Source organism: Protopterus annectens, chromosome 9.part0 (genome assembly GCF_019279795.1).
Source record: "Protopterus annectens isolate FY-2018-M chromosome 9.part0, PAN1.0, whole genome shotgun sequence".
Lineage (NCBI taxonomy): Eukaryota > Metazoa > Chordata > Ceratodontiformes > Protopteridae > Protopterus > Protopterus annectens.
In genome coordinates, this window is record NC_056743.1 from 1,256,104,844 (window position 1) to 1,256,122,324 (window position 17,481).

Consider the following 17,481-nt stretch of genomic DNA (forward strand, 5'->3'; position numbering starts at 1 on the left):
TGACGCAACAGCCCACATATTGGGATGCATACAGAACTATTCCTTATGGGAAAGAACTTGGCAAGAAAATGAGAGACTCCATCTATAGAACAGCAAATAAAGGGGTAGTGTTAATGGTAGGTTATATATGCAATGTGTAGATTAGAATAACTTGAGTGAAGGTAAACCTAAGAGCAGTATCATTATTAATGCCCTGCATAGAATGTTCTTTGATAGCAGGAGAGCCTACTAGAATAAAAGAGTAGTCGTGGACTTAATATTCTTAAATGGACAGGAAGATAATTGACCTCAGGTCTGAAAATTTGCATCCATTTTGGAACATGTGAATGCCAAGATTCAGCTGGGACTCAGGGCTCAAAGTATGATAATGCAAAGCAAAGCCCTCTCAGAAAGGAATAATGGTCTCTGTGGTAAAGGCCTGACTGCCAGCCAGATTGTCTGGCTTAAGTTAGAGGCCCGAGCACTAGAGGAGTCAGCAAGGGAGGATGGGTGGCTTTATCTATCCTCAGGTAAGGGAAGATGTCCAACTGCTGCCATGCTGTTGCTTTATGTGCGAGGTGGGGGTCTGTACCACATGATTGAGGGCAGGCACTAGGTAAAACCAAATCCATGTGCTAGATACCACCAAATCCATGTGTTTGACATCACCAATGTGGTGATGCTAAACTTCTGGACAACCTTCTGGGCACATGACCAGACACATGCATGGGTCATGGAAGTGTGATAGGTGTCCTTCATGATACAGGAATGCATGTCAGCCTCTAAGAGGGTGGTGTTATGCTCCTGAGCTTTGCCTTGTGGATGATGCAGCTGTGTAGATGTGGGAATTAACATAGTTCTCCTGGAGGCAAGGATAAATACTTAAAGACAAATGGCCAATTCAGTGGGGGGGTGGGTTCAAAGTGAAACTCACAGGCTGTTTGGATGAGGGTATTCCTTGGCTGTGTAGAAAAGTAAATGATGTGAGAGGTGGCAGTGAAAAAAAAAAACTTCTTGTCACTCGGGATGATGGCATGGCATCCTCTGTACAACTCTTGCCTCAGGTTCCAGATGAACACTGCTGTCCAACGAATGAATGGCTTAAAGACTGACAGAGGGGCTGATGGTCAGTAATCAGGGAGACAAAATGCATATTAAAAAAACAGCTATAATGGTAGTGTTTAAGAATAATTGATAATCTATCAAAAATGCTATCACCAAAACCCTGACCCTGTGGCTCACAGAACTAATGGCCTGATTGTGCCCCAGATGGGCCATGTTTCACTAGCAGTACTGATACTGGAAGGATCGGGTGGGGGAGGATGGGAGTGAGTGGCTGATGCTGGCTTACTTATCATGGGGGGAGGGAGGCAGATTCGGCTCATTGCAACAGCAGATTTAAGAACCTTGTGTGCACTAGTTTGCAAGCACTATATCACTTGGTCAAGAGGTTGTTCATGTGCAAAAGCATGCATGCATCTCCTGAAGGAAACCATAGCAGAGCTCACAAGGCTGTCACAAGGGTAGTAAGGTCAAGTCACACTCCCTGGCAGTAGTATGGTGCATCCCCACACCTCATCTGTCTCGAATGTGGTTCAGGTTGTACCCCAGGAAGGCTAAGACAGGCCCAGTAGACCAGCAGATGAGAAGAGGAGCAGGTGATAGCTGAGTGTCAACTGCAGGGAGATAAACAAATAAGAAACAAACAAAACTGTGCTATCACAAAAGGAACACAGTTTTGGGTGAAATTAATATGGCAGTTGAGTAGCAAGAAAGCTGGATGAAAAAGCAAGAAATGCTGCTTGTAAGACTTTGCTAGAGTTCTTTGTAAAATTCTGAAACTGTGATAAGTGCAACAACATGGACATGATGGATACAGTTTTGTACAGGACAATAAAAATGGATCCTGCTGAAATACTGAGTACTGGAATTGTGATCTCTGGGAATAGGGAACATTCTGAGTGCTGGAATAGGGAGAATGTCTGTGTAAATGTGGAACATAAATAAGAGGTTGCAATGCGTTGGAGTGTTTCCCATTCTCCAAGGCAGAGCAGTCTAAGAGTTTAGTGTATAATCAGAGATGTGGAATATGTAGTACCCCATTTTGAGGTTGCAGGGGGATAAGCCACTGTAAAGAATGCATATATATTTCCAAATATAGGTCTCACATTCATCTTAGTCAGCCACATAAAAAAGTGCATGATCTGCATAATAGACCATATAATGACAGACTAAATGAGTACAACAGATATAGTCTTGAAGAAAGGAAGCAGTGAGGGTGCATGATAGATACGTTTTGTGTGTCTTATGGGAAACCAGAATTATGTATATGCCAGCTTATGAAGAGAGATAATCCACTGAAATGAAGTGGATACTATCTTTCAGAAGAAGACAACAAAAATACACTGTGTTGAGTATACAAGATGGACAGCTCTGGGAGAATAAAAGGTAGAAATTAGTTTGCACAAGAGGAGAAATATGATTGCAACATTCTTCCTAAGACTTCCACTAGAGACAAAGATGGTGACTGAATTCAAGAATACACAAGAAAGACATGCGGTCATACTTTACATAAACGGGGTGGGTAGATGAGATAAGCCAACACCTAACTTCCTCATGGCTCGGCTCATGCTTCCATCCTGACTAAATACACCTTTCTTTCTGATTCTCTTCCATTACCCGTCTCTTGATCCATTCCTCTGACTCAACTTTCTTGTCCCTTGTCTCTTTTTCTCTCTTTCTTTCACCCCTACTACTGTTCCTCCAACTAACCTAGATTAATTCTTTCCTACCAGTGCCCCTTCCTTACCCACTTCATCTCCTGACCTCCCCACTATCAGAACTTTTTACACTTATGATTTCCTGACTATCTTTGCTTATACCCTTCCTCCTCCTCTATTTTCTGTTCGTGTTCATAGGTTCATAGGTTGGTACTAGGCTATCGGCCCTAGGGCCTATACAAGCCTAGCCATAACAATTCCCTGGCTATTTCTTTCCACACTATTTACTTCCCTGGAGCCCTGTCTAGCAGGGTGACTGACGTGATCCCCAGGGTGAATTTCCTTTCTCACATCCAATCGTCAAGGTTCCTTTTGAAGAGGGCCAAAGAGGCGCTCTGCTTGACATGTATGGGCAGTCTATTCCAGAGTTTGGGGAGTCTCTGGGCTAAGAACCTATCCCTCCAGCATCTTTTGTTTATTGTGATGACAAGGTTTAGATCCCTGGAGCGTGTGGCTCTGAGGGATTGGGATTTCTTTAAGTGTAGCATGTCCAACAGCTCTGGGTTTGACATGGCTTTGTATGTTAAGCAGAGATGTTCTAGGGATATCCACCCTTATTTATGAGGATATACATACTGAGCCTATGTGCATTATTATTGATCTTGTACCTCTAGCTATTACATGTTAGCATGTCATTGATTTATGTAAAATAATATAATTTCTAAGTTATAAGGTACATGTATTTACTACTTATGTCTCAATATTACCTGCAAAGTAATGCTTAAGATGTTTAGTTTTTTTTACTGTTGTTCACTGTAAAAATGTATTTTATGGGGAGCTTTTCTCTCTGGACCTCCACTGAAAATGGGACTTGTGCACAGTCAGACTTTACTGATAAACAAAAGAGAATAAATAAATAAATTAGATAAGAATGCCTTGCGGCTTATCTAGTAAATAATGGGCAGACTAGGTGGGTCATGTGACTGCCAGATAATATCTATATTTCTGTGGTCGATATGAATAAGTCATAGACTATTGGTAAATAAAAGATGGGAAGCTCAGGAAAGATAATGAGAAAGTATTATTTCACATAAAGAGTTGTGCATGCCTGCAGTACAGTTCTTGAAACAGTAGTCGGAGTTAAAAATCAGCAAATGGGCTCATAAATATGTAGAAGAAGTGTAAACTGCTTAAATTTTCCAGGCAGAGACCATCTATTTGAGGACCCGGAGGCATGCATTATAAAAAGTTATAAAGGTACAATCTAACTACCTTTATTTTACGCACTAAATAATTGGGTCATGATGTATTTATTTGACATTTGGAAATAAAAAAAAAAAAAATATATATATATATATATATATATATATATATATATATATATATATATGTTTGTGTGTGTGTGTGTGTGTTCTTTTTCTTAAATTTGTTCTGATTCTCATGAATTGACAATGCACATAAAGGGTTATCTTTGTATTTTAAAAACAATAAATTGTAATATTCTGCAGATGCAAAGCTAAAAGTAAACTTTATATTTGTAAACATGGATGATTTTGTAACATCTGTATTTGTGTCAGCATTTATGGAAGGTTCTCTCATTCTGAAAGTTTGGGTCCTGCAAATGTCTGTAATTGTTAAGTGCACTGAGCTGCCCTTGAATCCAGTTTTAATGGTTTAGCACAATTTCAGTTTAGAAAAAGACTCCATTTTAAACAATGGAAGGGTGAAACACACACACACACACACACACACACACAAAAGTGTGCATAGCAGTTTGTACTTGTAGCTGCACAGTTCTTCAGTCCTGTTTTAGGAATGCATAAATAAGAAAGAAGGGGGCAGTTCATAAGTGTACAGCTGATAAGCCAAGTTGTCCCTTCCTCCTCTTGTTTGCCTTGTGGAGTCCTTGTATGGTTTTAAACTCTCAGATGATACCAGAAGAATTAGTTAACCTCCACTTCTGCTGAAAAAAAAAGTTTGTTCTTTCTATTGCATCTGAAGCTCCACCCCATATCCCTGGGCCTTGCCTGTTCTGACTCATTCAATTTTGGAGCCAAAAAGTGCTGGGAACACAGCTGCCTTAAAGAATTTGGGGGAGGGGTTTCTTAGCTGATCCTGGGCAGCTGTGTCTGCAGCTAGACTTTTCCTTTACACAGCTGCCTGCCAGCAATCATGAGGTTAAAATGGAACGCCCATTCCAATGCAAATATATGTACTGCCTGCCCCAGTCATGTGGCATAGATGCAAATGTCTATGTGTGTGTTTATTGCACACAGGTGGGGCGTTGAGAGTATGGACTGTAGCAGGTATGTGTTCTGAAGCTAGCACTTACTGCTGGAGTAGGACACAGGAACACATGAACATTTTGACAAAAAGGTAAGGAACTGCATTAAAAAAAATGAAACTTTCCAAAAGTTGCAGAGAAGTTATAGTTTGCCTTTTTTTCCTTGTGCCTGACAGCAGAAGTGAGTATCTTGTACTACTGACACATTTAACATTTGGAAGAGGTAAGCTGAAGTATATCAGAGGTATTTCTGGACTTTGCTGCATGTAGAGAAATGACAATGTGTGTCATCATTATTAGTAGTTAAGTGAGGGAAAACTCGGTTAACTTGAGGCTAGAAATTACGTGTGGGTGTGTGCTGTAAACATCTCTGTTGCACTTATGTATCAATAAGCCCAAGCAAATGGGACGACATTCAACTTATGGCAGAAGAGTTACTTTCCTAAATGTCATTCTTAGCTAACCTGTTCGGTGTCAACTATTGGCAAAGTATGGAAAATGTACTTAGCTATACATTCCTGTGACAGAGCTTTAGTTTTTCCCCAGATACGTTTTTAATTTTCCTCAGGCAGAGAAGCTGCTATCCCAAAGAGGAGTTGTTTTGTTTACCGACTTTAAAGCAAAATTATTTTCTGCATTTTGATAGACAGTTAAACTTTGGTACTACGTTTAACATTCAGATGAGTTTTCAGTTCCAGGTTTGAAACCATGCCATTCACATTCTTTCCCAATGTCATCTTCTCAAAGACTAACATTACATAGGGTTACTAGCCTGGGCGCAAGTAACCCAAGTCCACTTGTGTAATGTGGAAAAGTGCCAGTCCAGATTTGTGTGACTGCAGGCTGCCAGTTTAGCTGAAATGGGTTCACTTCTACCTGCATAGTGCAGGCTGGGAACCTCATTACTTTGTGTATAGCTGTACCTGTAAATTTAATAGGTGTAGGAATAATGTTGGTGTGAAGATGGGAGGATTTCTCTCATCCACTTTATATCCGGATACTAATAGTAAATATGTGAAGCACCGTTCTTGTGAAATCTCACTTAAAATTTAATGCTAAGTGTATGGGGCACATCATCCCTACCCTAAAAGGCACGTAGGCTATGGATTTCTAGCATTAGATTACTTGCAGTGTGGAATCATTTTCTTTTTCCTTTGGTTAACATGTAGGGTGGGGTGTTTGCTTGAATAATTCACTTCTGTAACATGAGATTTTATTTGTTTAAGTATGGGTGTGCCAGTCAGCCAGGCCTTCCGCCTTCTTTTCTTGACATGACTAAGGATTAATTAATGACTATAGTGTGAGATACTTTCCTTTAACTTACCTGTGCAGTGTAGGATGCATTAGCATTAGACCATATGTATGGCATAATGCAGTTCAATTTAAGTTTGCTTGCATAGATTCCGATGTGGTAACAGTAGGCTACTTGGTTTATCATCCTGTGATGTATCATATTTGCTTGTAAACTATGAAAGCTGTACTTGATGTTGCATAATTATGATAACCGTTGGGCACTGGCATGGTGTGGAATTTATTTTATTTATTTTTATTTGTGTATGTTAGGCAAGTGGGTGAACTTGTCCAAATAATATTTTAGCATAAGTTAAAAAATACAGCGTGAATCATTTTTCTTCAAATTGTTTGTACACTGTGAATTTTTTTCATATCAGCTGACTTGTCATAAGATGGACTGACTGTATTAACTAGGTTAAGGTTACATCTGCATTTATGAGACATTTTGCAATGGCTCATTTCAGTAATACCAGACTGCAGAGTGGTTAGGAGGATTATGTGCATGAGTGGGTGCATCAACTGCTGTCCTATGGGAGTGCAGGAAGACTGCAGGTCAGAGGTCAATGTACAAAGCAGAATGATGCTGTCCTGTACAACATTCAAAGGTTACAATTCTGATTTGAACCCTAAGTCAATTATTTGTGCAGTACAGGACTATGAGGAGACTCCACATCACAAACTAATCTCCTATGTATGGCAGACTTGTGGCACAATTGTTTAGAGCAAAATTACTTTATCTTGTGGAGAATATGGGAAGGATACAAAAGCTAATGATTCCATTTGAATAGGGCAGGGGCTGGAGGCCTAGTGAAAAGTCTGACTTTAGAACAGATGAACTTAAAGTGAGTGCAGCAAAAGAGGGGAAATATTTTGAGAAACTGTAATAAGTAAGTATCAGAGGGATCAGAATTGTTCCAGTGCAGTTTAACATACAAGTTACAAGTGACACAGATTGACGTAAACCTAGTCCAGATCAGCCTCTGCTGATAGTACAAAGGTTAGAGTAGTAGTTGTTTTTCCTTGGGGCACCAGCAGTTTAAATTTTAGGTACTACTGTGCTTGATGGCATGTACACTGGAATGAATGAGTGGTTACTTCCTCAACATGTGTGTAGTAGCTGAAACCTAAAGTTAAGTACTAGAAGATAAGTGAGAGAGCAATGATAAGGGTCACCACAGTGCTGAGGGGGACTATTCAAGGGACTCGAGGGATGCCGAAGTCATAACTATGCTGTACATCCCATTGTTGATGTCACACCGGTATTAGGGTTCCCTGCTGCTTGTCAAGCTGTTTCTGATGAAATGGGAATGTTAAAATAGTTTCATTAAATTCTGTTTCTTCAAATAAGATTGTGGAACACTAGGCTGTGTGATTTCAGAGTTAGTATATTTAGAACTGGGGGTACTGGAACAATATTTTTTGTATTTTGTTTTGTTGTAGTCAACGATGTACAATGCCAACCCTTTTATTAATGGTAGTAATATTAATTCATTGCTGACTTGATGTCCAGCCGCAAATCTGCCAGTGTTCTGTCTTCAGTTTTGAAGTCCGTTAGAATAGAAAAAAAGTGATGCTAGTGGCAAAAGTGCAGAGAAGGGTTAGGACAATAATAAGATAAGGTCAGTCATCTGTCTTACAAAAAAAGGCCAGATGTGCTGGGAGTGCTTTCTCTTGGGAGAGGGTATTACACCGATATACAGGAACAGTGGATGGAGTAGAATTCATGATAAAAGTATGAGGCTAAAGAGGATATGGGTAGCAGTTTGAACTATGAAGATGATCTGAGGAGACAGTGAGCAGATCACAGCGACAGTGCTGAGAAAAATGGACCAAGCTGCTAGAGGAGATTGTGGAACTGAAGATAGGCATTATGTTTAACTTGGCAGGGTAAAGCATAAAAAGTGAAACTGGTGTGTGTGTGTGTGTGTGTGTGTGTGTGTGTGTGTGTGTATGTGTGTGTTTTTTGGTGAAGTTGTATGGATCTGGCTAAAAGTACAGGTAGGCTAGGTGGACATGTTGTACCCTTTCTTTTGATGTACTTGTAAGTTTGTATGTACATTTTATAATATTTGTTATTAATGCAGCAACAGAAGTAAAATAATTACTACCATATACTGTTGGGTCACCCCACACCAGCAAGACTTTCACTTATTATGACAGTTTGAAGATATACATGTTGGGAAGAGCTTTGTTAAGGATTTTAGACCATAAGTTACTTTACAGGTGTGCTGTGTGTGTGTGTGTTGCAGCCCACCCCAAGTGAAAAAGACAGTACATGTAACAAATAGTGTTGTGATTGGAGATGTGGGACACCCTCCACAGCATATCCAGCTAAACTAATACTAAACTACAGTGTTAAACAGAAGGACATTGATGACAGCCCTGGGGGAATGGAGGAAGGATTAATTACCTCTACAGTATGTTTTTAGTGGTCAGTAAAAAAGTACATTAAACTTGTACTTCGAAAGTGCTTAGCTCTTATACCCCTTTTGGAAGAGAAGCATAGTCTTGGTAATATGGATAGGTGAGGGTTACATTTTCAGTGTGAGCTAGATTTCTAGTGCAGTACTAAAATAAAGCTAGTACACTTTCCTTCATTACTGTTGTGCAGCTTATACGGCTGCATCGCATCTTTTTGTTTATTTACTTCATGTAGTGGGATCAAGTGATAAGAGTATTTGATTAGTTTGCTGGGAAATGCAGTAGCCACCACAGAGACTAATATCTCTGCAGCCCTCGCAACCATCTCTGTTGTCTGTCAGTGCAGATCTGACAGCTCCTTTGAATGTGGCTTATCAATAAAGCTGGGGGAGTAGTAGATAACAGAAAATACAACAGGAATCACTGTACCTAGTGCATAAAACAGCGGCAGGACATTACACTAACAGGACTCACTCTGGACTTTGCATGAGATCAATAGCAGAACATACCAGTAACAGAAAGCACACTGGTCATTGCATGACATCAGCAGCAGAGGCCAGACAGACTGATTCCTGCTTGGGTAAACTGTTGAATCTTTACTTGCAGTAGTAAGTGCGGATTACTCCCCCACCATCAAAACCACAACTATCCCCACCACCACAATGCACTTAAAATATATGTAACTGCTAATAAGAGTCCAGCACAGAGTGGTCAAAATAATCTTTGATCTGGACTGCAAATCATATAAGATGAGCAGGGACAGTCTGAATTGCACTACTCAAAAATTAAATGGGAGGAGAGATGATGGAAGCATTAATAAAACAATTGTCTGGCTTGTAAGGGAGGGAAATAAATTGCAGGATAAACAAGTTCTTGTTGCCAAGACTGTTTGGCCAGTTACCAGTTGGTACGTGTACGCTCATCCAAAGAACCTGTCTAAAGTGTGTGAACAGTTCTGTTTTAAGTACATGCAGTGACATGTTTCATACAGGAAGGTTGTAGCTCATGAACACACAGCAAAACAGCACTGTTTTTTTAAGTAATGTTAGAGTTAATTTGTGCAACAACACATTCCTATCTAGTTAAATGTGGGCGGTTTGCAACTCAGATCTGTGCAACAAAACATTACTATCTTGTAGAATGTGGGAGTCGCACCTTGTGTGTGTATCAGCATGAGGAGCGTGGGAAGCTTGCATTTTGCATATGTTCAGCAAACAAGTGTTGCCCTCTTGAATGTGGGAGTAAACAGCAACTAAGTGTATGCATCAGCATAACAGCTGGACAGTTGTATTGCACCAGTCTCAATATGTGCACTGCAATGAGGAGTGTAGGAAGGTTGTATCAGAGCTATCCTCAAAAGGAAAAAGTTAATTTACATTTGCTAACTAGGTTAGGCTGACTGGACTCGGACCCTTTTCATTACTAGAATAGGCTAGACCGACCAGGTACAGAGCCTTTTCACTGGTAGCCATGGGATAGACTGACTGGGCACAGGCTGAGCTCTTTTCTGTGGCAGCTCTGGGATTGGCTAACTGGACACAGAGTGAGCCCCTTATCAAAAATGACCTACGTAGGCTGACTGGGCTCAGTGGGAGCCCCTTTTCTGTGGTAGCCCTGGGATTGGCTGACTGGGCTCAGTGTGAGCCCCTTTTCAACACTAACCTGGTGGTAAGCTCAAGTGGCAAGTTAGAAGTACAATAGTACATGATTATTGCTCATACATACAAATGTGAGAGTGATATTTTTTATGAAATAAAAGCATATTAAGAAAAAGCATTATGTACACATTTACTTAAATAATTCACAGTTGTGCTGTGCTTAGTTGAGTAGCAGAAGTAATAATGTAACATTCCTATTTTGTAAAGTAACAATCCTTACATCTGTTAGAGTTGTAGTAGAAGTACCCTTGCGACTCTATACGTTATATATTAGCATCTTTTTTGATAACTCCTATACTAGGATACTATCATATGTGTATTTCAACCATGAGTATGTGTACGTTTGGCTTTATTCACTTCTTATACATTGTACTGTTCGACTTTTGGAGCTTTTCTTCCTGAGTCTCCAATGAAAATGGACCACCGTCTTAGAATGAGTAACCCATTTAACAAATAGAAGTAAATAAACATAACACCATCTAAAAATATACACGTTTGTCACGTCACCTTGACTATGTAATTTGTGGTATGCAGAGATTAGGAACTTCTAGTTCTTTGATAGAACAGTTTGACACAGAAGAAAAAGTTGAGTACATGTTGCAACAGGCAATGTTAGAAGAAATAATATGAATCAGGTGTTGTACAACTGGTAAACAGTTTTGCTATAGAAGCAGAGTCTGGATATTCCTGTTAAGATAGTGCTGTGGGTAACAGATATTATTACTACCAGTGCCCGTATCATCATTTATTGCACAAGCAGTTTCAGGATGTAATTAAGATGTTTTTTTTTTTTTTAGTTTATTTAGAAATGCCTCCTTGTTAGATTCTGATCCCATAAATAATGGGATATACATTAAGTATGGTGAGTCTCTGAAGGAAGACTGTACGTGTAGCATGTATATGTGTGTGTGACACCAGCCATGAAGTTGTTTGAATGCTGTAAGCTTTGAAATGCACAGAACAACTCGTACTTCTGAGTGTAAGGCTATTATGGTCTACGGTAGTAACTACCCCCCAGGGAGAAGGGATGGTTTTATCAAATTCATCATACTGTATACAAAATTGTTACTATTTTGTCTAACACTGACTACTTTTCAGGAGTATAGACTCCTGCCAGCCTATACTTGCGTAGTGAGCCATCCTCTGGGGTATCAGAAACCTTACTACTTAGAACATTTTGTAGAGCATTGCTTTGCTTTGCATGTTTTGTATCCATGAATTAACAGGTGAAATGTGTCTAAAGAACAGAAGAATTCAGGTTGCAAAAGAAAATTTACTTCCTAGTAGAGGAAGAAGAAATTAAATTCTAGATGTATTGCATGGTTGGAAGAAGGTGCCTGTTTCTGTGCAGGAGAAAAGCCAGAACATAAAGGTCTGTTTTCAAGAAGGTTATGTGACATTGTCTGCTGATATGTGATTATTACTGATCTGTGTGTTCTTTAAGTGATGGTAGAGAACGTTCTGGGTTTCAAATTTGGGATTTAGATGCAGCTGTTTCCAGCAGATGTGTGGTACAACAGGATGCACTGGGGCCAGCAAGTTAAGCATGAGGATCATTGGTCGGGTCCACCTTTGGTCCCGATTTTACAAACTTTCGAACAATTGTGTGAGTTTGACATTCGAGATTTGGTTAACAACATACATAAGTACAGGTCCTCACATAACATCAGTAAGGAAGAACGTGACTTCTTGACATTCATTAAAACTCAAAATTTACGGTTTTGTAAACTGACAAGGGAGGAGGTCTTGTGGTTTTTGATAACTTAGACTATCAGGACCGGATCTATAAATTGTTGAACACCAACGCACATAATGTGAGCTCACGTTCTGAAGTGAATAAAGCGTATAGTTTGATTAAAAACTGCATTGAAGATTTACTTATTGATGGTAGGGTGGAACAACACGTCTACAACTATTTAGTAACACTGTATCCAAGATACCCTTGTATCTTTGGAATCCCTAAAATACACAAGGACTTGGGGAATCCACCTCTTAGACCCCTAGTTGACAGTAGGGGTTCCCCTACGTACTCTGTTGCAAAATTTGTAGACATTATTCTTCAAAAATACCTCCGCTATGAGGATCAAATTTGTAAAGACTCTTGGTCTTTTTTGAACATGATTGATTCTATAAACTACAATGCTAGCTACAATTTCCTTACTGTTGACGTTAAGGACCTGTACACATGTATTCCCCACACAATAGCGATCGAATGGGTTGAGATCCTGCTTAACAAATATAAAGCTCCTACAAGTGAGATTAGACTTGTCACAGAACTGATTGATTTGGTCTTGTCTAATAATTTTTTTACCTTTCAGGACCAATTTTACCTCCAAAAAGTGGGTGTTGCTATGGGGTCTCCCTGTGGTGTGAGCATTGCCAACTGTGTCATGGCACACTGGGAGTCCCAATATGTATTCCATAAAAATAACAACACCTTTAGTGATGTGCTGATTTTTTATACCCGTTATTTGGATGATATATTCATCCTCATTAACGGTGATGAAAGTATTAGTGCAAACCTTGTAGACTATTTCAACATTACTATGCAATTCTTACAGTTTACATTTTCTTTTAGTACTAATCAAATAGCTTATTTAGATATTTGTTTGATCAAGGAGTATGAGTTAAACAGTTATATAGCTAAACTTTACAGGAAGTCTACATACTCTAATACATTCCTTCATTTCTCAAGAAATCACCCATTACATCAAAAAAAGTCAGTGATAAAGGGTCAACTAGTGCGAGCTTCTAGAATGATTACCCTGGAAACTGACTTCTTTGATGAATGCTCCTTTCTTAGGAGCATGTTCGTCCAACGTGGGTATCCAGAATCCTTTTTGGATAACCTGATTAATGAGGTGAGAACGAAGAGAATTGAAAAGGTGTTTGTACCACTTCTTTCCATCAAAAATGTGTACAATGAGTCCGTTATTTGTGGGGATAGCAATTGTCCACCACGTGCTGCCAGCTTAGATTATGAGCAGGCTAATAGCAACGACACTAACCTCATTATTACTTACTCGGTGCATAGTTTGCTATGCATTAATATTATTAAGAAGAATTGGAACTTATTTAGAATAAACAACAATATTTACACTAAATTAGGCGAATTCCCTAGGGTTACCTTTTAGAAAAGGACGTAATTTGAAAGCCATTCTAGAACAACCAAACACTTCCAACACTCGCCGCAATGGGATGAGTAAATGTGAGAATTGTAATTAAAGTGTCTATTTTATTATTAATGATACACGTTACAAAATAAGAGACAGGTTTAATTGCAATTCTAGCTTCATTGTATATTTGGCTACGTGTAAAACGTGTCCTGCATTTTATGTAGGCAAAACGGAGCGGAGGCTCCACGATGGGATATATGAACATCAATATGCAATTAAAAAACAGAAGCTAGAAAATGCTTTAGCAAAACACGCTTGTACCAATATAGGGCACACCTTTAAATTTGTTATCATAGATCAAATAAAAATCGACAGTAGAGGTGGTCCAAGACCGTTAAAATTGGAAGAACTAGAGTTAGTATGGCAAGTTAGACTTAATGCTTGTCATACACCTGGTTTGAATGATGCTTGTTCAATTTCTAGTATCCTGAGACTTAGAAGTCTCAGAAAGTGAACACACAGTAATGTTGTATACATACTTCTATGAGTTTTTTAAACAAAAGTGATTTGTTTATTTGATGATTTTATGGATATTTACTTAATATTTATTTTCCACTTTTTATACTTATTTCTTATGTTTTTTTCACTGTAGAACAGTGACTATTTCTTTGTCAATTTTATTATTATTGTTTATGGGTTGACAGTTGGTTTTTACATGTGTACTTACACTTTCTTATACTTCCTTATTATTATTTTTCTCGAGATTTATATTTATTGTTACGTCATGTTATTTCATGTAACAATTAATGTGTACTAGTAGGTATTGAAATGGTTGGTGTTAGGATTAGAGTGTATATTGTTTTTAAGTCCGTGACGGGTTCTTTATTACTTTCCTACTGTGTATTTTAGTAATGTGATTTGGTAGATCAGCTGTGCATATAAATGGCGGGTCAATTGATTTTAATGTAGTTTCTGATGAAGTCTTGTGTTTTAAGGCAGACAAAAAGCGCTTAAAATAAATAATTTTTAATTTACTTTAGCCTGTGCTCCTTTGATTACTACCTTCTTCTACTGTTTAAAGTGGATTTGTTGAACTGTTACCAACAGTGGGAAGATTCTGTGCACTGGACTTGGTTTGTGTTTGATTTACAAGTTTGTTGCCGTTTCTCGTTTTCATGAGGATCATTGAGTCAGTAACAAAATGTGGGAGGAGGTCTCTCAGATGGTAGAGCTATTACAAGAGAAGCTGAATAAACACTAGTTGGAGAAATGCAAATCACCTTTGCATTTCTCCAACTAGTGTTTATTCAGCTTCTCTGAATAAGTAAGCAGGTTAAAAAAAGCAAGAAGCCCTCATGTTTCATAAAACAGGTACTAGATACTAGTGAAATTCCAACAAAGACAAGGCTGCTGTTGATTAAAAATGGACAAAGAGTAAGATGGAACAGTGTTACATGGGTAGAAGTAGGAACATTTTCCAATTTTTATAAGTGCCATGGGATCTTTTACATGGGTCTATATTATATAATCGAACTTTCAAAACTTCGAATCCCATATGTTCGACAACATATGATCGAAGTTTGAAAGTACAAATATATAATAAAAAACAAAAAACAAAAAAAAAAAACTTACCTTAACGGTGCAGGCAGGGGGGGCAAACCCCACTGCACCCCCCCCACACCCCCTTACTTAAATATACCAACTCCAAGATTGCACTTCAGTGCAGAAAAGGGAAAGTCTTCCATTCTGCACTGAACGGCGCCATTATGCTTAACCTTCGAACACTTGAAATGTCGATCATATGGTGTCGACCATATGACGTTTGACATTTCAAGCATTCGAGGTTCTAATAGGAACCCCTTTTACATCTACCCAACCCATTGCCAACTTAGGGCAGCTGGGACCTCAGTTTTATGTCTCACACAAAGGATTGCACACTCAGGAATTTAGCACCTCCCCTTACGCTGCACTGCAGTGTCAGATGGAAAGTGAACCTGAACTTGGGCTATGAGAATAGAACCCATAGTCTGTTGATATTTCAGCATCAAAGGATTGAATACATAACCTGAAATAGAAAACATTAAAGGGTCTGTTGTAAAAGGTCATGTCTCTCTTACTCAATGCATAAAACATTGTAACAAAAGTGTCTCACACAGATGTGCTACCTTTAAGAAATTACATAATAATCAAGTCACAAAACGCTAAAAATGTAATAATGCTGTACCCTGTGATATAAAGTCCAAGCCCCCCCCCCACTCTCACAGTGTCTGTGTGTGTGTGTGTGATATACACACACACACACACACACACATACACACACACATTATATATATATATGTATGGGTCTAGGACTAATGATCGCCTACACTTTTCAACGAAATTGAAACGGGCAAGCACACTTTCGTGAAACTGAGCTAAAAAAAGAAAAAACATGAGAAAATGGTTTTGCTGAGATCACAGCACAGGTGGGGATAAAGGAATATTCCCTTTTCCCCACTGTAGTGCGATCTCGGAGTTAGAATATAAAAGTAGGGGGGTGTGGGGGCACAGCCCCCCACATGGGGGGGGTGCACACTTATGTAACCAGAGTATTGTATGTTTTTTATATTTTTCCCCTAACAGATTTGTTTGTTTTCAATTGAATTGTACAGATTATAGGTCACATTAAAGGTGGGAAAAGTTTTGAAATGATTTATTGTGGTCTCATTTTTTTATATCACAAAAACCTGGCATTTTATCAGGGGTGTGTACACTTTTTATATCCACTGTACATCTTCTAGGTCCAAGGAAGTTATTGTCAATCTCTGTACTTCCCTCATTAGGCCCATAGTTGAATGTAATATTCCCCTTAGTATGTGTTTGCCTAGAAACATGATCCAACATGAACATTCTCATCAAGAGAATCAAAGGCATGATCTCATGAGCTACGTGAATCACCTTAAAGCATTATCTAATTTTTCCATCTCATATAGACCCCTAAAGGGTGATATCTGCTTTGCGTACAAGGCCTCATATGTCCCAGTCCGGTGTGACGACCTGTGCATTCACAAAACCTGAAATACCATGGACACCTGCTGAAAAGATGTAAACTTCTGCTAAAAAAAAGCCTGCTGGCAAAATAGATAACTTTTTCAAAGAATTTCTCTCCTCTGTGACGGACTTCTCCTTTATGTTAAGCAAAGTAGCTTCCTAACCTTCTTCACACACATGCTAGATGAGTTGACGGGCACCTGTAACTTCACCCCAGGACTGTCCCCGTCTATCCCTAATGAAAGGGGGTATATAGTAGTAGATGGCTAGGCTACAAATTATCTATCCAAGCAACAGGCTAGTAATAACCAGGCTACAAATGATCTACTCAATCAACAACCTAGTATTTTTTTATTTTACATTTGTTAACTGGGGGTGTCTGACTGGTCCGAAAAGGCCCTTTTTCAGCAGAGGCCCGGGGAAAAAAGGTCCACATAGAAAAATTACAGATACATTTAGTTATATAGACATGATCAGTATACACACAAATTACAAAAGACATGTTTTTACAGTGGTATGCAGCACCTTATAAACCTGTGTTAGCAAATTCTCATGCTATTGTTCAAGGTATCCACTTGGACAAGACTCAAGAATAGCAGGTCTTCTTTCAACTCCTGTTCACTATTTGGAAAGTTTGTTTTTTTTTGCTTCCAGGCTAGAGTTTACTGGTACATCAACAACTCTGTAATGGACACATTTTAATCCATCCAGAAACCTTACAGTAAGTGCCCACTCATCTCACTGACCACAAATGTCACTGCTTGCACTACCATCTTTCATTGATGCATGCATTTGCTTTTGTAATAGGTCACTGGCTCATACATCAAGGATTACTTCTATCTTATTTCTTGCACATTATCTGCCTCTCTCAAAATATGCAAAAACATCAGAAATAATCTGCATTTCCTACTGTGCATGTCTGTCAATTGTTTACGTCACTTTTGTTATATCTGGGAGCTTTTCTGTCTGAGTCGCTTCTG

The 17,481-nt window shown here is 38.9% G+C and overlaps 1 protein-coding gene across 1 annotated transcript in view; it reads left to right on the plus strand.

Moving 5' to 3' along the window:
- The first annotated feature begins 4,942 nt into the window (after positions 1-4,942).
- The window catches only part of LOC122811979, a 1,339,201-nt gene continuing 1,326,662 nt past the window's right edge, over positions 4,943-17,481 (plus strand). The window contains exon 1 of the mRNA XM_044084179.1: positions 4,943-5,075. The gene's annotated coding sequence lies outside the window, so the exon portion shown is untranslated. The remainder of the gene's footprint in view (positions 5,076-17,481) is intronic.